Source organism: Corythoichthys intestinalis, chromosome 1 (assembly GCF_030265065.1).
Source record: "Corythoichthys intestinalis isolate RoL2023-P3 chromosome 1, ASM3026506v1, whole genome shotgun sequence".
Taxonomy (NCBI): domain Eukaryota; kingdom Metazoa; phylum Chordata; class Actinopteri; order Syngnathiformes; family Syngnathidae; genus Corythoichthys; species Corythoichthys intestinalis.
The window spans coordinates 73,612,003-73,633,451 of NC_080395.1; the positions used below are offsets into that span (position 1 = coordinate 73,612,003).

At 39.4% G+C, this 21,449-nt stretch overlaps 1 protein-coding gene across 1 annotated transcript in view; it reads right to left on the minus strand.

Moving 5' to 3' along the window:
- Nucleotides 1–21,151, minus strand: part of LOC130923475 (USP6 N-terminal-like protein) — a 76,316-nt gene extending 55,165 nt beyond the window's left edge. The window contains exon 1 of the mRNA XM_057849216.1: nucleotides 20,945–21,151. The gene's annotated coding sequence lies outside the window, so the exon portion shown is untranslated. The remainder of the gene's footprint in view (nucleotides 1–20,944) is intronic.
- Nucleotides 21,152–21,449: the final 298 nt, after the last annotated feature.

The window sequence follows — 21,449 nt, forward strand, 5'->3', positions numbered from 1 at the left end:
CGATGTTAATTTTTGCTGCCTAACTGCAATACTTTCTTTTCCAGAGATAAAAAAAAAAAAAAAAACATCAGACATTGATATGTGAAAATTTCTTAAGAAAGAACTGAATATTTGATATGGTGTCCTAATTTTTTCACATGACTGTATATAAATACAGGTAATCCCCAGGTTACGAACGTGTTCCGTTCCGCGCTGGCAACGGAATTTATTTATTTCTCTTATTTATGTATTTAAGTACCCCTAAATCTCAAATTAACTATCCAAAAGATCAAAAAGTATTGTATTTTGTTTAATGATGGAGGATACACTGTCCTCTGGTGGCAGTGTTGGGTCTGGCTGTATGACTGAGGAGCAGATTTGTCCGACATGGATAAAGGACAGCTGCACTCTGGTTTGACCCACATAAGGTTGTGAGTTGTTTCGGCTGATATATTTTTGTGTATGCATTTTTAAATAAGTTTAGGGCTACAGTTTGTGGAGTTATGTGCGAGCGATGTGCTATGAGAATTGTACATACATTAGCATTCGTAGCAGTTAAACTAGCGGACATTTGTTAGGCAAAGTAGGTTCATTTCAAATTTAGAAATTGATCAGATTATATATTGTCAAAAGGGAAGGAAGGAAAAACCTTCAAAAAGCACAATTGCCTTGCTTGCTGTCTGTAAAGCTGAACAATTTCACATTTAGTTAGGCCAGAACATGTTATATTAATGAAGTAAAGTAAAAAATAAGATACTGTGAGGTACAATAAAGTAATGTTTATGCGACTGGAGACAAAATGGCAGACGAGACTCCGGGGTCCTAAAGTCGAAATTGCGAAAATCGAGTACGTCGTAACCCGGGGACTAATAATCCGTCTCACTTCATATCAAGATGCAGATACAGCATGTTCATAGTTGTGGTGGTACCCAGCAAAGAAAACATCTATTTATAACGTGATGTGGCACATTGGCTCTTAGAAATCAGCATCTCGTATGTTCAATTTAACTGGTGACTGGAAAACAATAAAAAACAAAATAAAAATAAAAAATAAATCAGCATCTATCTAGGACACTTTACTGATCAGAAAATTCCAGCCACCACCAAAGCAATACTGCAAAATTATCCCCAAACAATAGAACTAGAGAAATAATCCTGCCTAATCTGCAATTTTGTGTCCACTAATGGTAGTATCATCAGTGTCAATCTCAACACGCAATATCTGGATTAAGTGTTCCTGCTAAGTGGAATTCTGCAGTTGATTTTTGGGGAAAAACAGTCACCTTCATGGATGACCCGAAAGGGAAATAATTGAAATGCATGAATACACAGAAATTTTGTTGTTAAAGGACAAAAAAAAAAAGATAATTACCATATTTTCCGCACTATAAGGCGCACCTAAAAGCCTTACATTTTCTCAAAAGCCGACAGTGCACCTTATATTCTGGTGCGCCTTATATATGAATCAATATTGAGCCACAACAGTGTTTTTTGGGACAGATTTATACAAATTTGCAAACAAAAACGGGCTTACAAAATTGCATTATAATTATAATAGGAAAACCACAAATAACACTCTCCATCATAATATACAAAATCCTAGTTATTGAGTTATTATGGTATTTCTTTAGAGTTATTATTTGAGTTATTATTGTTATTGTCATTGTTTTGCACTACTACGAGTGTTACTATATTGTGATTGCACTAAACGTGCATTTATATTTCAAAGAAAGAATTGTTCACAATGGCTTGGTTTGGTTCCTTTTTTCAGGACACCTTGAACTTTATGTCTAAAGTGTTGTTTTCTTCATTGACCAATTATAAATCAACATTTTGGAACCAAAAAGACCAAAACTTTCCCCCAAAATTTGAATAAATAATTTCATATTTGATCATTCAACATAAGCGGCAGGTATTGTCGTAGGCGTTTTTGGCCTTTATGTATGCTCTGGTCAAATACAGTGCATACATTGCAAAACAGTGGAAAAATTCTAACCCATCTAACACAAAAAGGGTGACTGTAGAAAAGAAAAATGTTCCCCTCCACTATGTTATATAAATGTTGCACTACATGTTTTACCTTGCTGTTTTGTTGACATTCCCTTTAGCGCAGCACCATCTAATGGATGCATAAAATAACCCCAGCCTCTACTGTAGTGTTTAGGCTATGTACCTTATAACGCGGCGCGCCTTATATATGGAAAAAGTTTTAAAATATGTCATTCATTGAAGGTGTGGCTTATAGTGCTGAAAATACGGTAGTTGGAAGTTACGTTATGAATATATCAAACCGCAGTTAATACCTAATTTAAAAAAATTGATTTTCTCAAATTAAAAAAAATTTTTAAAAATAAAATAAAAAAATAAAGGGAAAAAAACTAGGGCATTTCAGAGCACATACAATGGTTTTCTTTCTTTATTTTTTTACCTGCCTCTGATTTTGACGTTCTGCTGATAATGATTCCTGCTTTAATAGCTCAGCAATGTATAAATCAGGCATGAAAAGGTGAAAAGGTGAGAAGGGTGTGGAGGAAATACATTTGAAGCCTGGGAGCGTGTGCTTTGGTCAGATGAGACCAAGATTGAGCTTTTTGGCAACAAACACTCTAAGTGGGTCTGGTGTGCCACGAAAGATGCGCATGCTGAAAAGCACCTACCGTAATTTCCCGAATATAACGCGCCCTTTTTTCCCCCAAAATCAACTTGTAAACTCTTGGTGCGCATTATAAACGGGTACATGGATGGAGAGAGAAATATATATGTATTACATATATATACAAACCGATTTTTTTTCATTGACACGGCCACATTGTGTTGAAGAAACGTATGCGGCGACCCGTTGCCGACCATTACGGTACGTGACGTCACCATTTTGTTTCGGTAATACTTCACTCTAATCGGCCGAATTATTTCGTCTGTGTTAAATTCTGATTTTTTCACTCTTCATAAAGCACAGAATTTAGTTTCTTGAACTCATTTGAGTCGACGTTTATTGCAGCTCCGCAATTCGGACCATAACAAATGTAAGGACACACACTTCCTGTGTCCGTCAACTATATCGGTCCCTCGGGAAACTCAAACCCAGATAACAATAGTTCCTTTTGTTACTGTCGTGTTGACAGCGATGAGCTCTCACGGATTTCCGACTTACATTCTCACTTTCATTTTACCGTATCAATCCATGGAAGAAACATTTATTCATCATGAGGAAACGAGCAAGTTATACAGCAGCCTTTAAAAGAAAAGTCACATCTGTTTTCTTTTCTCCTAGATTCTGGTAAGTTGGAGAAGTTGTCAAATCATATTATTACCGTAAATATTGTCAGTTTACGGTAATGTTTTGAACTACCAATGTGCTATGCTTGTGCTGTGTTTCACCAGTCAGTAAAATGACATCTCTGTATCTGTACACGAGCTCTGTTTTCTTGTATTCTTCTATTTATTGGTGCTAAAATTAGGGTGCGTGTTATAAACGGGTACAATAATTTCCCCTACATTTTACAAGTAAATTTGGGGTGCGCATTATACACGGGTGCGCCTTATATTCGGGAAATTACGGTAATACCCATGCTGAAGTATGGGGGTGGGCCAGTGATGCTGTGGGGCTGTTTAGCTTCCAAATGCCCTGTGAACCTTGTTAGGGTGCATGGCATCATGAATGCTTTGAAATACCAGGACATTTTAAATCAAAATCTGTTGCCTTCTGCCCGAAAGCTGAAGATGGGTCGTCACTGGGTCTTTCAGCAAGACAATGACCCTAAACATATGGCCAAATCTACACAGAAATGGTTCACCAGACACAAAATCAAGCTCCTCCCATGGCCATCTCAGTCCCCAGACCTTGTTTTGTTGGCAAAAGGGGGTTGTACAAAGTATTAACACCAGGGGTGCTAATAATTGTGACACACATTATTTGATGTCAAATAATTATTTCTTTATGTGGGATTTTTTTCCCCACTGAATAAATGCACTTCTATTGAAGATTGGATTTTTCTCTTTTATTCGATTAAGGTCCCATATTATTTGAATAAAAAAATATATTAGAAGCTAAAAAACATCTTAACCAGGGGTGCCAATAATTATGGAGGGCACTGTATGTTCCGGTAGGGCTGTCCCAAACGACTAATTTTCTCCAGATTAGTCAGCCGACTATTTTTACGATTAGTTGACTAATAAAAAAAAAATAATAATAATCAAACTTTTTTTTACTAATTTCAAAAGTGAGTGGTTTTCATGCCTGAATAAATGAAAACACATCTAAATGTAAAATGTTTCCATACTGCAGTCATTCGCACAGAACATCCCATCTTTTACAGAGCATTACTGCATTACATATATAAAAATGTAGCAATAAATTACGAGGAGACCCCTTATCAATAGGTGGTCAGGACAGATGGGTGAACATTGCTGACAGACTCTAACTAACAACACACTAACACTAATCAATCAAAGCTACTCATTTAGTATGGGTAATGTTTTGATTTCCTACATAGCCATTAACCCAAGCCCTGCTGCATTATAGCAGATCCAGGGCCATTCTCATGATATATTTAAGGAAACCAAGTGAACATAGTACTTTATGTAAGGTAACTTCAGACAAGCGGATCTTCTACCAACATTAAAATTATAGCTTTCTTCTGAAGCATAGACTAGAGCCATCTGCATGTGGTCAGAGCAGACCAGAACTCTTGCAGTGTTTCCACAACTGATGTTGGAGGCCCACTTTAGGAGAGAGAAGAAGACGGCTGTTTATCACTTTTAATGTAAGACTGACAACAATTCACTCAAGCGGTTAGATCAGGGGTCGGCACTTTAACACTGAAAGAGTCATTTAGACCCAGTTTCTAGAGAATATACCACTCTGGGTGCTGCACGTACATATTGGCATTTGAAATGATTTTAATATTGTATATACTGTATACAGTGGTATGAAAAAGTATCTTAACCTTTTGGAATTTCTCACATTCCTGCATAAAATCACCATCAAATATGATCTGATCTTTGTCAAAATCACACAGATGAAAATACGGTGTCTGGCATATTTTAATGAGGATAGCATGAAAACAATGACAGAAGGGGGGAAATAAGTAAGTGAACCCTCTGCCTAAGGAGACTTAAAGATTGAAACCATTTTTTACCAAACATTTTAAGTCAGGTGTGTGCCCAATCACTGATGAGTGGTTTAAAGCTGCCCTGACAACTATAAAACACACAGCTGGCAAGAAATGTCTTGATGAGAAGCATTGTCTGATGTGCATCATGGCTTGGTAAAAAGAGCTGTCTGAAGACCTGCGATCAAAGGTTGTTAATTTGTATACACTGCCATTCAATAGTTTGGGGTTCCTTGTGACCCCGAACTTTTGAACGGTAGTGTAAGCTGGGAAATGATACAAAACCGTCTCTAAAAGTCTGGATGTTCGTCAATCGAAAGTCAGAGAAGTTGCCTACAAATGGGCAAAAGTTTGGCCCTTTTGCTTCTCTCCCAATTAGTGGCCGTCCACCAAAAATGACGCCAATAATTCAGTGCAGAATACTCAGGGAGGTAAAAAAGAACCCTAGAGTGTCTGCTAAAGACTTGCAGAAATCACTAGCACAGTCCAATATCTCTGTGCACACATCAAGTATACGTAAAACTATGGCCAAGAATGGTGTTCATGTGAGGACTCCACGGTGGAAGCCACTGCGGTCCTAAAAAAATAAAAATTGCTGCTCATTTATTGTTCGCAAAAAGACACTTGGACACTCCACAGAAGTTTTGGCAAAATATATTTTGGACTGATGAAACTAAAGCAGAATTGTTTGGGAGTAACACACAACGTCATGTGTGGGGGAAAAATGGAACAGCTCACCAACATCAACAGCTCATCCCCACCGTGAGAGAAGCAACAGTGCCAAACTCTCTCCATTTGTAGACAACTTCTCTGAATGTCGATTGATGAACATCCAGACTTTTAGAGACGGTTTTGCATCCTTTCCCAGCTTTATAGAAATCAACAATCCTTGATCCCAGATCTTCAAACAGCTCTTTTGACGGAGCCATGATGCATATCAGACAATGCGTCTCATTAGACATTTCTTCCCAGATGTGTGTTTTGTAGTGGGCAGGACAGCTTTAAACCACTCATCAGTGATCGGGCACACACCTGACTTAAAGGGATCCTCTATTCCTCTATTTTTAAGACAAGTAATTCTTAAAAAATAAATGTTAGTATGAGTTATAATAATTTGATATTAAAACCCCTCTTAATGTTTTTGTTTTAATAAAGTTTGTAAAATCATTTTAAGTGATAGGTCGCCATTCTTGTTACGTCGCAGTGCGTGACGTCACTGGCCCCGAATGCCGAAATTCCAGCTTGTCACTCGTTAGCTTTCCCAACATCTCGTCAGTTCTACCCTTCCTATTTGAACCAGATCTGAAAAGTGAAGAGCAGGACAGCACTGTCGGTCGTACACAAGACGAGCTTCAGGGAAAAATGCGTGCAGCAAATACCTGGTAAGACAAAAGTTGGGCAAAACTGGTGATGTGAGAGAGTGCTGTTAGGAACTCCGGTTGGGAGCGAGAGTGCATGCTGTTGGGATTCGGGAACTCCGGATTTATTAGCAGATATTCAAGGTAAGCATACTGCATTTTCAAATGTTTTCCCAATATAATTATCTAGATTGTTAGCATCCAGAGCTTTGTGTGCTTTACATACAGTACAGGCCAAAGAGCACACCTTGTGTAATCCAGATCTTGTACATTGTAACGCGTGGTAGCTAGGATACGTGTATAAAAGTACCAGAAAGGGGAGAAGCTTCTACTTATGCACAATTATTCACAAAAAGATAATATTTCCACCTTGACCACTCTTCACTCGGGAGCTCAGCAGTACGCAAACACGCATTCCCTGACGAACTCCAACATTGTTGTAAGGTCCACGTCAGAGTCACTGTCGTCACTGTAGCGTGCCATAGTGCTTTAATTATTTAGTATGATTTGGGGAAAACTCCCACGAAGAATAGTCAACAAAAAAGATAGCAATACTAATCCAAATCCGCGTTTTTTACTCACTCGAAGATCCAGGAATTAGACCGATCACATGGCAATATCGCAGCTGCGATTAGGCCGTCGATTCCACAAAATAGACTGATCCGAAAAGCTGCTGTGGGACCAATGGATAGAAATAAATGGACAGATCCAAAACCATTATTGCAGACGCGATGGGACCCTTACTTGACTGAGGATCCAGGAAAAATGTTCGGGTGCCAGTTGTAACGCGTGGTGGGTAGGATACATGCAAATAGGGACCAAAAAGGGGGAGAAGCTTCCACTTATGCACATTTATTCACTAAAAATAATAATTCCACCTTGACCACTCACTTCACTCCCCTTTTTTCCATTTGACTGGAAATTGCATCCAAAAGCGGCACATCGTGGCATTTTACTTCACGAGTTTAGGCAGCAATAAGCAATTGTTGAACACGCTACACATTTGGAAAGATACCATTTACGTCATAACTGCGAGCCCGCAAACCATGGCGCCAACTCACGGTCAAAATATGGACTAAATATTATATAATATTGCCATTGATTTGTATGTGTTTCTAACAACATATTTTAGTACAAGAGAACAATTGTGGTTTATTAAAGCCTACATGTATTTAAATGTTTGGTAAAAATTGGTTTCAACTGCTCTTTAGGTCTCCTTGGCAGAAGGTTCACTTACTTAGTGTTCCACCTTCTGTCAATGCTTGCATGCTATCCTCATTAAAATATGAAAACCTATGAATGTTTGGGTGGTTTTAGTTAGAGCAGACACTGTATTTTCATCTGTGTGATTTTGACAAAGATCAGATCACATTTGATGGTTCTTATCATTTAAACCACTCAGCTTTCTTTTTAGTGATTCGTGCAGCTTTATTGTGCTTTATACAGTGTGGACTCTGAGCATCTACAGGATTGAGTGTGCATTGTTCCACTGCAGCGAAACGAGACGAGTCATTGGATAAATGCTGGGCTTGTCCCGCCCATCAGACGTTCGGCATCTTCAGGGGTTTCTGGGCAGGGGTGGCGCTCGGCTGGCCCGGACGCTCAGTTCGCTGCATGATGTTTTGGTGATCTGTCTGAGGCTGAATCCCTTTTTGATTGACAGCGAAATGAGCGAATGAGTGATCTTGCAGTGTATACATCGACAGGAGGCATTTTTTAATTTTCATTCCGTTGTTCTGAGTGTAACTCTAGACTTTCTTAACCATCCTGGCGACACTTATTCTGTTAAAAATGACAAGCAAGAAATCAAGCGTCTATTTCTAGTGCTGTTTTCTTTTGTAGCTGCTAGCCCCGCCACCTTCACAAAGCACACATACAGTACACTGATGGATGCCTGTGAATGGTGGAAAGACTTGTGGGTACACCATCCGAGTGGCAAACATGACTTTACATAGTTGGTGAATTCATTGCAAGAGTGTTCTGTTAACAAACACACAAAATAGAGAGCCTGTCTTGATCTGCTTACTAAAGGAAAGCAAAACCCAGTATAAGTTTTGGAGAAATATTCAACTATTTAAATAAAAGCCACATCAGAGTGTTTTAAGAGCCGCATGCAGCTCGGGAGTCGTCAATTGCTGGCCCCTGACTTAGGCTTACATCAAAACAAACTTTCAGAGGTTGAAAGAAAATTTCAAAGTCACCCGAGAACAGTATACGTGTATAGAGTATACTAGAGCCGTCACGACTAGTCAACGTAATCGATGATGTTAATGTGTCGACAAGCACAACATCCCGTCGATGGTTAATGAAGGGTTAAAAAAAAAATGCGTGGAAAGTTGAGAATGTCGGACGCTCAATATGCAAGCAGGGAAAGCTACACACAGCCAAAAAAAACGCACCAGAATGGCCAAAACATTAACTTATTTCAACAAAACAAAGGAGGGTACACTGTTGTGTCCTGTCTCTTCAATGCCAAGCTTGGCTGCACATTGGCCGTGAATGATCATCTAAAGCGCCGTCACTCAGTTGCAATTTTGGGAGACGACAGGAGACAACAAGCTGGCAGATCGTAACTCCATCTAATTAACTAACGACATGTTTTATTGAAGTTGCTAAGCCTGTCGCAATATGCAATGAGTCCATTTATCGCACGGTAAATAAAAATGAGGGCGGTAATTTTCACGGCTGCGTTTTATCGCCGCGTGCGTGCGTGCATACATTTATGCATGCGTGTTGATGGCATTTAAGACTCAAGTTCCTTGCACAGATGTTTATTGGTCATCAACACGCCGTAGAATTAAAGTTCAGACATACAAAATAAGGAAACACATCTATATTAAACACTGTAAATGTTAACATTGCTACATTGAGGCTTAAGGGGAAAAAGCCAACCTACTTTAGCCTGCTATAAAACATTGGCAGTCTTCTCCAAAACGCAAACTTGCGGTTAAAAGGTGACACTTCAAACATGAAAAATCGCTGGTTAAGAGCATTTGCAAACGATAAAATGGGGTGGGGGAATCCATTATTGACACCACAGGCAATGACGAGAAGTGCTCTTTTGCGGAGTGTAAAGCTTACAGTTAGCAGCTTAGCGAACGTACGTCCGGTGAACATTTCAAAATAAAAGCATGTCATGTTCGTCATATAAATACCGATTTCTGGAGTTAATCCCACATACTTCAGAATTCAGATTCTACACTAAGAAAAGCTTTAAAATGACATCCTTTATGAAAAATCTGATTGGCGATGAATAAGTATTATAATTATTATAATACTATTATATATAGTAGTATACTAAAATATTAATGTTAGATATTTTATAAGAATTGTTTTGAATCATGTTGGAAAGACGAAGTCAGTGTTCTGAATCTGTTTACATTGCATTCTTTTGCACTGGTTAATGCTATCAGCATTTGACCTCATTGTTTATTTGTGATTTATTGTTGTTATTTACATGTTTATTTGTACTTTAATTAATAATTTCAGTGTTCCAAAATGTTTTTTGTGAATTAATAGGCGTCAACAAAAATTGCATTGCTAAATTAGTCAAAAACATATATATATGGCGGAAAACACAGATAAGACTGAAAAAGCAGTTTCTGCTCTTGCATCCCTCTTTAAAATAAACTGCTGTATTTTAAGCCAAAAGAACTGTTGTTTTTGATAGAATAATATGTCCATATGCTGTAATAACATATTCATGGCGCATTAAGCCCCCGAACTATTTTTAATTTGTCCGTTCTACCCTGGAAACCCCCGTTAACAGACGTCGCGCAACCACTTTTGTTTCAACCTAGTCATAAAAAGAAGGTACTGTAAGTAATTATATTACTTATTCAAAATGTCTGTCATTTTTAGCTTAGAAACATTAATTGATGTCTAATATTTCGTTAAAAAAAAAAGACAAAAAAATTATTCACTCGCATATTTTAAACTTTTAAACAAATTACGTCACAATGAAAAAATGGTGTCTGTAAATAAGTCACAGATATCTACCTCATAACTAGAGCTAAAACGAGTACTCGAGCAACTCGAGTAACTCGAGTTTAAAAACTGATCCGAGTAATTTTATTCACCTCGAGTAATCGTTTATTTTGACAGCTCTAAGCATCACGTTTTGCTCGGACTACTTTTAATGCGGGACAACGCGCTGTCACGTGCGGAGAGGAAGAAGGGGGGAAAAAAAAAACTTACTGCAGCCGACAGCCGCCACAAACGACGCCGACGTTGCTAAATACTAGCCCGCACGATGCTACGTTGGTACAGGTAGCGTCTCATGCGTCTCATAGAGATCACATGTATGTTGAACTAGATGCTAAATGACAGACTCGGCCGCGTCTGGGCAGCTTTAGTGAACAGCCGCCATCTTAAAGCAGTACAGCGCTAAGCGCTAATAAAGAGCGCTAAGCGCTAATAAATAAGATAAACGTTACTGTTCTGAAGTAACGTTAGCCCTGCGGAGGGCTAGGTTTCTATTAATTATGACCACTGTCGATGCTTGGCTAACGTGTCTTACATACAGGCTTTAACATAACATAGCATTGTGGAGTGATGAGGGTGTAAAAAAAAACTTAATCATGCTAACTATCAATTTTAGCTCAGTAGTCATTGCTGGATAAAACACCAAGTAGCACTGGTGCTAATGTGCTCCAATACAGCCTGTATCACACATTTATTTTGAACACTGCAAAAACTCAAAATCCTATCAGGACTTGCAGTTTAGACTAACTTAAAACTTAACTAGAACTTAAAAATGGCTTGACACAAAGAGAAATTCAATTGAAAGACGTGGGAAAAAATCCAAACTTTTAAGTGATGTGTGTTATCAAGCATAACGGCATTTTTAGGTAAGATATATATAATTTTTTTGTAATAAGATCTAAAGTTTTTTGAGTGAAAGCAGTGAATTAGTCTTTTTTTTTCTTTCTTTTTTTTAGTTCTAGTTCCATCTGAGATGCAATTGTTGGCTGTTTTCAACAATATACATCGAAAATAAAGACATTGATTGACTGAAAATGGTTCATAATTAGATGAAATGTCTTGTTTTCTCATGTATATTTATAATTGCTCTTCACCTAAAAATATATTTGTTTTATCCGATTACTCGATTAATCGATAGAATTTTCAGTCGATTACTCGATTACTAAAATATTCGATAGCTGCAGCCCTACTCATAACTATAGCTTAATTTTATTTTTTTGTTACTGTCGCATTTTCCCCGAAGTGTTAGATGATAATTGAAACAAAGAAAAATTGAAAAAAAAAAAACAACAACAAAAAAAAGGTTTAAAAGGGTAAGTTTATGAAAAAGAACATCTCGACCACTCCTTGATGTCTACGATTTCTGCATCGCGACCCTTGTTATATTACCATGTTTCACCCAGAAAATCCCCCCAAAATCCGGCTGTGGCTATTCACATCAGTGTCTTGACACTTGATGATACATGCTACATGGAGTTTTTGGATCGAAACAAGGTATGTACGTGATAAAATCTCGTTAAAATCATGGCTCTCACCTCCAGTTAGGGTTTTGCTGTTTAAAAAAGTTTTTTTTTTTAAATGCCATCCTGTTCAAAATTTTTCATCCTCAAGAAAATTGAGATTTTAAGCTTTCCAATGATGTGTCACACATGCATATAGGACAATTTTAAAATTTGGCCAAATTGGGGGAACTTAAAGTCACCTGAGTGTTTTCCGCCATATATACTGTATATATTATTATTAGATTCGTCGACTAATCGTAAAACTAGTTGGCTGACTAATCGGGAGAAAATTAGCCGTTTGGGACAGCCCTACAGTATGCCATTTAAACAAGATGAGCATTATTGAAAGCACACGCAGGGTAGCAGTTGTTAATCAGTAATAAAATAAAAATAAAGGATATTTTTAGTTTGGAGGCTGAGATTCAAGTTCACCCTGACCTAGTCGCCAATTTATCAGAGACAATCAACAATTCACACTTGCATTTACACAATAATGGAAAACGTGAGTCGTCGATGTTTTATTTATTCTGTTTACTTGCTTTTTTTCCTCAACATTATTTGTTATTTCTATTATAGTTCCATGAGAGATTTCAGTGACTTTCTTCTTAATGTTCATTATCCATTGTTTAAGCCTGTCAGATGCTTTGTTTATTGTTCTGTTAGCTCTTCCTCCTCCCTTGTTTTCTTCAGCTTTTGTTATTTACTGCACACAATTGCATTTAATTGATCTTTTCTTTCCCCCTGCATTGCATATTTGTAATATTTAGCATGAGTTCCACTCCGTATCTTCCTTTGTTGGTTTGACCAGCTCTGCAAGGTATTAGAGTGGGACTACAAAAATTTGAGGTTAATCTGGATAAGCAGAGTATTTACACATGTCAAACTCCTTTACATAATCCTCCGATAACTAAAAGGATGCTCAACCATTCCGGAATTGGGTTAGTTAAATGATTCCTCGGTGCTGTCATTCAAACTCAATATAGACCAAAAATCTGCATTTCAACCCTGAAAAGACAGAAGTCCTTATAATAGGCCCAAAAAGTGTGAGAGACTCTTTAACTGCCCAGATAGTCACTTTGGAAAATGTAAGTGTAGCCTCCAACACCGCAGTTAAAAAAAAGTTAAAAGAGTTCTATTTGACCCAGACTTAACATTTAAAGCTCATATTAAACAAACCTGCAGAACAGCCTTTTTTCACCTGCGCAACATAGCCAAAATTAGAAATATTTTATCTAAAAATGATGCAGAAAAATAAATTCACGCATTCGTTACATCTAGATTAGATTACTGTAACTCCCTACTTGCAGCTTGTCCTAAAAGTTCTCTAAAAGGTCTTCAGCTAGTCCAGAACGCAACAGCAAGACTTTTAACAGGAACTAATAGAAGAGAGCACATCACCTCTGTGCTCCAGACCCTTCACTGGCTTCCAGTCGAGTTTAGAATTAAATTTAAAATCCTCCTTCTTACATTTAAGACCATTAACGGGTTGGGGTCATCTTATCTCACCGATGTTCTGTTTCCATACTGGCCCAACAGAATACTCCATTCTCAGAATGCAGGTCTACTGGTAGTTCCCAGGGTTTCTAAAAGTACAGTCGGTGCTAGAGCCTTTAGCCACCAAGCTCCTGTTTTATGGAATCAGCTTCCAGCTAGTATTAAAGAAGCTGAGACAGTCTGTACATTTAAGATTAGACTAAAAACTAGAGGTGTGCAAAATTTCCGATTCTTAGATTATTCGCGATTCGGCCGTGGAAGATTCGAGAACGATTCACAAACATCCAAATTCCGATTATTGAAATATGCGAAGTAAAGCGGAAGTACACAACACTCAGCGCGCCGCGCGGTCTTCGGGAGGAACGGAGCGAGAGTAGCTAAACGTCATGCTTCCCATTACCCGGCCTCTCGGGTAATGCCAATGCTCAACTCACGGCTCTAGCTCAACTCATGCAACGAGGTAAAAAAAAAAAAAAACACAACGACATACCTGACTGCTGCCAAAAAGCTGCTAAAAGTACAGCTACATGATGTTACGGTAGATATCATTTATATAGGACTAGATGCACTATAGATTTGGAAGTGTTAGCAGCACATCTAAAAAAAGCTAGATACGGGCGTTATAAACGGCCGCCATCTTAAAGCAGTACACTTCCCTGCAAGGCTGTTGTAGCGAACCTTCCAAGCAAACCAAATTAACTTTTTATCTAAAATACTCCTAAATCAGTAAAATATTGACTTGAATCTATCTTTAAAATAGTTTTAAAACTGTCACATGTCGAAAGTAGACAAAAGGGAAATTATGGAATAACGGGAGCAATTTGAACAAATTTAACGGTTGATTCACAACATTAAATTAATTGAATGTAGTTTAAAGCTGCTGATACAGAATGGGGACTGGAGTTTTTTATTTAATGTTATTTTTTAATATTTGTTTACTGCTATATGCTAATTTGATACTGAAATAGTAGTGTGGTTTAGCCTGAGAGTATTTTTGAACAATTTTGGAACTAATGTACAAAACATAAAAATAAAAAAAAAGGAGGGGGGTGCATCAATAATCGTTTTATAATCGAATCGAAACCTCTGAATCGTAATCGTAATTGAATCGTTAGGTGCCTAAAGATTCCCAGCTCTACTAAAAACGTTGCTATTCGACAAAGCTTATGGTCAGGCTAGTTGAAATTGGACTAGACTCACAAGCTCTCTAAGCTGCACTAAAAGCTATAATGCTGGGGGAAGTACAGCCACTGAGTCCTATCTCCTTTTTCTTACTCTACCTACCGCTTGTCTTACTTTATTTCTATTATCTAATTTTAATATCTAGTTGACTAGTCACTTCATCACTAGTGACCCGGTGTCCCCTTTCACCAACCATTTTCCAGCTGCAGCCTTCCTGACTATCCGGACCATCGTCCTCGTTGCCCCCCCCCGTCTCATCTGGCGAGATGGACCTCTTCTTGTGGTACTCCCCAAGGTTTCTCATTTCTCCCAAGGAGTTTTGGAGTTTTTCTTTGCCGACGTGGAGCGTCGAAGGATGTGGGATACCCAGGACTTGACTTTTATTCATTTCATCTCTATTTATTTCATCTGCTGTTTCTAACTGTGTATCACATTGCCTCTGCAAAGCCTTTTGAGACAAACTTGTTGTGATATAGGGCTATACAAATAAAATTGAATTGAAATGAATTGAATAGATATGGACGTAAAACAGTCTCGATTCTTGGTTAAAGCTAAAACCGTGCAATTAGCAGTTATTTATATTGCAAAGCGTGATATTTTGGCTTAATGTTATAATACCATCAGAATATCATACTGGCACATGCCTAGTTAGTGTTAGTGTGAACACCAGTCTTCAGCTCTTTCCACAGATTCTCGATTGGATTCAGGTCTGGACTTTGACTTGTCCATTCTAACACCTGGATACGTTTATTTTTGAACCATTCCATTGTAGATTTGGCTTTATGTTTTGGATCATTATCCTGTTGGAAGATAAATCTCCGTCCCAGTCTCAGGTCTTGTGCAGATACCAACAGGTTTTCTTCCAGAATGTTCCTGTATTTGGCTGCATCCATCTTCCCGTCAATTTTAACCATCTTCCCTGTCCCTGCTGAAGAAAAGCAGGCCCAAACCATGATGCTGCCACCACCATGTTTGACAGTGGGGATGGTGTGTTCAGGGTGATGAGCTGTGTTGCTTTTACGCCAAACATATTGTTTTGCATTGTGGCCAAAAAGTTCAATTTTGGTTTCATCTGAGCACCTTCTTCCACATGTTTGGTGTGTCTCCCAGGTGGCTTGTGGCAAACTTTAAACGAGCCTTTTTATGGATATCTTTGAGAAATGTCTTTCTTCTTGCCACTCTTCCATAAAGGCCAGATTTGTGCAGTGTACGACTGATTGTTGTCCTATGGACAGACTCTCCCACCTCAGCTGTAGATCTCTGCAGTTCATCCAGAGTGATCATGGGCCTCTTGGCTGCATCTATGATCAGTTTTCTCCCTGTTTGAGAAGAAAGTTTGGAAGGACGGCCGGGTCTTGGTAGGTTTGCAGTGGTCTGATGCTCCTTCCATTTCAATATGATGGCTTGCACAGTGCTCCTTGAGATGTTTAAAGCTTGCGAAATCTTTTTGTATCCAAATCCGGCTTTAAACTTCTCCACAACAGTATCTCGGACCTGCCTGGTGTGTTCCTTGGTTTTCATAATGCTCTCTGCACTTTAAACAGAACCCTGAGACTATCACAGAGCAGGTGCATTTATACGGAGACTTGATTACACACAGGTGGATTCTATTTATCATCATCGGTCATTTCGGACAACATTGGATCATTCAGAGATCCCCACTGAACTTCTGGAGTGAGTTTGCTGCACTGAAAGTAAAGGGGCCGAATAATATTGCACGCGCCACTTTTCAGTTTTTTTATTTGTTAAAAAAGTTTAAATTATCCAATAAATGTTGTTCCACTTCACGATTGTGTCCCACTTGTTGTTGATTCTTGACAAAAAAATTAAATTTCATATCTTTATATTTGAAGCCTGAAATGTGGCGAAAGGTTGCAAGATTCAAGGGGGCCGAATACTTTTGCAAGGCACTGTATTTGTCTGTCAATGTTCATTCACAATTGTTGGAAACCATTATTTATTTTAAAAAGTATTTAAAAGTTTTCAATTTCACACATGAAAACATTTTGGGTCAGCGTCGACGAAAACCAGACGAAAAATGTCTGAGTTTTCATCAATACAAGCTAGACAAAGACGAACGCATTTAGAAATGACGAAACAATGACTAAGACGAATAAGAATTGTATTTAAAGTGACTATGACAGCAAAAAGCATGTTTGTTTCATATTTCACGTGGTATTTTATGCGACTGAATGAAATGTGCCGCTTGTATGTGTGTGGAAGCGATTGTTTTATTTATTAATTTTTTTAATCCGGTGCCATGAAAATGAGTGACTTCCTGGATTGAGGAGGAATGCGAATGTGACGTCACCCAGGTCAGCATCTCACAATACAGCATTGCTTTATACCATGTAGAGTGACTGCGTATTCAGCTGATTTTGAGAATTAATTCATTTATTTTTCACATCACGTCAGCCAAATGTGCTGCAGAGTTTTGTTGCTGCACCAGGGACAGGCATGTGAGCCTTTTGGGTTTCAAAAAGTTCCCGTTCACCCCGAGATTGGCCAAAACAAGTCCGACAACTGTGAGACCATTGGACTTACGAGGAAGTGAGAAAACATCGTGTTTTGTTTTATGTCAAATACTGGGAACATGGCACACGTTTTAATACGGAGGTGGCGAGCATTTTGTGGCTGACAATGCTCCTTGTCCACTGAGAATGCCACTTGGCCTACGACCGGCGGCTTGTTGCACACCCCCCTCGGTCCTCTTCGCGTGCCCGCGGGAGAGCGCTATACTCGGCTTGTGCTCGTGCGGTTCTCCTTATCGTCCAGACTTCCAGCCCCCTCTACCGTCTTTGTGCGCCCGGCAATAGACCACTATCCTCTGGTTGGGCTCGAACGACGTCGGCCGATTTGTCCGGCGGTCATTCTCCAGCTGCTTCCCGGCAAACGAGCTCTCCTGAACGAACAGGGGAACTACGAGCAGTAACTTGTTCGCCGCCAAGTGGGTTGCGGATCAGTGAAGACAATCGACAACCCGGCCGCCGTGTGACATGATCCAGGGTAGTTTTGTGTGATTTTTCGCTTCAAAAGGCGAGAAAAAGACTTGGAAACGGCGCTCGGTTCGGGTTAGCATGTCGGCTAGCTTTCACGCCTCTTGGTTAGTTTATGCTCTCCGAAGCCAAAGCAGGGAAATGACAAAAGCCGGACTAACTCCGGTGGCATAAAATATTGTTCGGGAGGTGCAAGAAGTCGACAGTTTTGACCATTATGGAGTAATTTTGCCATGTCGTACTGAATAAATGCATTTTTAACATTTCATATTCCATTTAGCACGAGACTTATTCGTCATTACTATACCATTTAGTTATCAATTGGGGAAAATACTTAGATGAAAAGAATATCCTATAAAAAATATTGGAGTAGAGAGATTGAAACAATGACATTTTGCTGCTCTTTTCATCGCATTTTCCCCATTCTGAATAATTTTCGCTCAATGGGCTGAATTCTAAATCAGATGAAATCGTGACCCTGCTGACGTCATCCTCCAGCTGGGAACGCTAGAGCACTATAATGACAAGCAAAACGGCAAATTAAAAGACTAATTTTTCGTCATCTACGCTTTGCCAAATTGTTGTATATAGTCGAATCGTCTCAAAGTATCATTCTAATTCACATAATAATGCTATTTAAGATTTTTTTCATGCCGTCACAGCCACTTTAAAGTGCGTACGACAGGATAAAAAAATATATATATTCAGTACGACATGGCAAAATTACACCATAATGGTCAAAACTGTCGACTTTACCTTTACTGTCGCACCTCCCGGAAAACATTACCAGAATTAGTCCGGCTTTTGTCATTTCCCTGCCCTGGCTTCGGAGAGCATAAACAAACCAGGAGGAGTGAAAGCTAGCCGACATGCTAACCCGAACCAAGCGATGTTTCAAAGTCTAGTCTCAGCTTTCGATGAGAAAAATCACTCAAACTTACCCGGATAGTGTCACACGGCGGCGGGGTTGTCGATTGTCTTCGCCGATCAGCAACCCACCCGGCGGCAAGCAAGTTACAGCTCGTCTCATGCAGCGGGAGGAGAGCGTGATTGCCGGGGAAGCAGCTGGAGAATTACGCCGGCCAAACCGGCCGACGTCGAAGAATCACGTAGCTGCCACATGGTCAACACGAATATGGCGTAAATTAATGCTTAACTACACGGCAAAGGACAGTGAGAGCGGCGTGCAGTTGTTGTGCAGCTAACATGGTAGGATGTTTCTGAGGACAACCTTTTCTACATGTCCAGCCATGATCAAGCGTAAGTAAATAGTCCTTTATTTAAAGATAGTTTGTAGCATTGTAGTGTTTTTAATCGCTGTATTTGCAGCCATTTTTAACACAAAGTTGCAATTTCTGATCAGGTGCAAAATTCGACAGAACAGCGGGCACACAAAGAGGGCAATAAGCCGAGTATAACGCTCTCCCTGTGGACAAGGAGCATGTCAGCCACAAAATGCAAGCCACCTCCGTATTAAAACGTGTGCCATGATCCCAGTATTTGACATAATACAAAACACGATGTTTACTCATTACCTCAAAAGTCCAAAGGTCCCACAGTTGTCGCACACTTGTTTTGGCTGATCTCGGGGTGAACTTTCTGAAACCCAAAAAGGCTCACACGCCTCTCCCTGGTGCAGCTACAAAATTGCCTGGCACGGCCATACTGTTCTCCCTGTGTTTTTCCAAACACTGAGAGAATAGTCTGGGACCCAGCCCATTAACGGCCTCTCGAGCAAGTACAAAATCAATCGACAAATCAGATTCGTTTATTTGCGTGACGTGTTCTTAACGAGCAACGTCACTCTTCCGCGTCGGAAGTAGTCTCCACAACAACACAGATGGCGAACAGGAGAGCCGAGAAAATGTTCCAATCCACGGTAAAACCGGTTTTAAATTACCAAAAACACATCAACCCAAGTCATTGACAACAGTCTGTCTCGTGCTAGCCATGTTGAATAAACTCCGCTCTCCTCGTATGTTTACTTCCGCACGCAAGTCCCTCGTCCCGCCCATCGCTGATTGGTCCACTCCGCTGTCTGTTTGCTGTGGCTTGCTCCGCCCTGGAAATTTTATCTGCTTAATGGTGGCCAGACTCAATAGCTGGAACAGCGGTGAGTCTGGAGTACCAGGCTAGCTACAAAAGCCTGCAGGCGTTTAGCTGGCGTGACGCGAAAAATAAACAAATTAATCCCCAAAATCAGCTGAATCCGCAGTCCATCTGCATGCTATAAAGCAATGCTGTATTTTGTGATGCTGAGTCGGGTGACTTCACATTCGCATTCTTTCTAAATCCGAGACTGGAGCCGGAATAAACTAATTTTCATGGCGCGGGATTCAAAAATTGAATATATTAAACGATTGCTTCCACACACATCCAAGCGGTCCATTTCATTCAGAAGTATAAAACACCGTGTGAAATATGAAATAAAAATGCGTTTTGGTGTCATACGCACTTTAATGGCTAGGGATGATTGTGATTAACTTGTTCTGAACTCCTTAAGTCCTGTTTTGTTGAATTTGTTTTGAGACAGTGACTGTGTACACGTTTAAATCACAAATTTTGTTATATAGCAATGCATTTCAACATTTTTGTTAAAAGGTTAAAATACCTCATGATTTTGAAAATCGTAAAATCATCATGAAAATCGTAAAATCATATGTGAGTAATGGATATGGGCTTGTGGGTGTCTGTCCCTACACTGCTGAAGACCATAACTTGGACTTCAGCCCGCAACCCAGCATCAATTCGAAAGGCTTTGAATAACTGCACAAAACACATGCGGTGGAAATCACCTCTGTAGACAAACGCAATCTCTTCATTCACAGCATTTTCCTTTATTTTTTTGTGGGTCGGGGGTATTTATTCATCTCTTAATTCTTATTCAGGGTATGTGGATATGTTAGAAGTCACACATGTAGTAAACACGATTCAAATCGTGAAAAAACCAATATGACGTTTCTCTCCACCCCCTGACAAACTAAACTGACTAAAAACGGAATGTATTTTAAGGTCTTCCATTTCGATTTTAACAACTGACATTGGTAAGTACTAGATTTAATATTGCTACATCAACAGCAGGCCCAACAGGAGCTTCAGCGGCTCAAATTAAAATACAACACAAGAAGCCATTCTGCCATTGACGCTTATGAATGGTTATTTCTTAAAACGACGCGACGACTCCTTACAATGCAAGAACACTAGCGTTCTGGTGGTAAATAAACAAACCCGCAGCATCCGATGCAAAGCGCATCCTTTCATTTCATCGAGAGTTGTAGGCATATTAAAAATCAGAGATAGATACAGGAGAAGGACGAGGAGAGGAGAAGTGGTATTACCTTCTTTTTGTGTGGAAATGCTGCGCTATCCTTGCAGCAAGATGACTCGGGTTTCTCTGGGCGTTCATCGGTGAGAGGCAAGCTCCCAATACTACCAAGCACCTGGCCGAGGAGCTGACAACAATGGCCTCTCGTCATCAAACCATCGGTTTCGAGACAGCACAGGCGCAGCGAACACAAGGAAAACATCAGAAAAGGCAGAGGTATGGAAAAACAGCGCCGCTGCGTGGTGTAGTTAAGCATTATAGCTACTGTCTACAGTTTGAGCTTTTGAGCGTTTGAAAAGCAGCACAAAAATAACAATAACAACAACACTGTGTCACATTTAGAGCCAAACTGTTTAAAATGAGAAGTGAACATTTCAGAGTCACTTTATTTTTTGTGCGCATATTTTCAACAATATCAAGCAAGTCAAATATTTATTTGTTAATATCCAGAAATAAATATTTAATTTTATATCCAAATGTATATGTATATGTGTGTGTGTGTGTGTGTATATATATAT